The sequence below is a fragment of the Orycteropus afer genome, unplaced genomic scaffold (assembly GCF_000298275.1).
Source record: "Orycteropus afer afer isolate SDZICR_OR568_19922 unplaced genomic scaffold, OryAfe1.0 scaffold00157, whole genome shotgun sequence".
Taxonomy (NCBI): Eukaryota; Metazoa; Chordata; class Mammalia; order Tubulidentata; family Orycteropodidae; genus Orycteropus; species Orycteropus afer.
The window spans coordinates 5,181,639-5,182,191 of record NW_006921744.1 but is presented as its reverse complement, the minus strand read 5'-3'; positions in this window follow the sequence as shown (position 1 = coordinate 5,182,191).

Below are 553 nucleotides of genomic sequence, written 5' to 3'. Positions count from 1 at the left end.
GAATTTCAATTTTGATTTCTTCTCTTACCCAGTCTTTCTCAAGGAGGGTGTTGTTCAGTTTCCATGTGTTTACTCTTTTTCTGTTGATCTTCCTAGTGTTGATTTCTAGTTTGATAGCATTATGATCTGAGGAGATACTTTGCAGTATTTCAATGTTTTTAAATTTATTAAGGCTTGCTTAATGGCCTAATGTATGGTCTATCATAGAAAAAGTTCCATGTGCACTGGAGAAGAATGTAGATTGTGCTGCTGTTGTGTGAAATGATTTACGGATGTCTATAAGGCCAAGTTGGTGGATTGTATTGTTTAGCTCTTCTGCATCTTTGTTGAGTTTCTTTCCAGTTGTTCTATCTCTCAAAGAGTGGTGTATTAATGTCTCCCACTATGACTGTGGACTCATCTATTTGGCTTTTCAACTCTTCTAAAGTCTGATTTATATATTTTGGAGCTCTTTCATTGGTTCCATAGATATTTATTACGGTTATAGCTTCATGTTCAATTGATCCTTTAATCATTATATAATGTCCTTCTTTGTCTTGTATGGTGGTTTTTG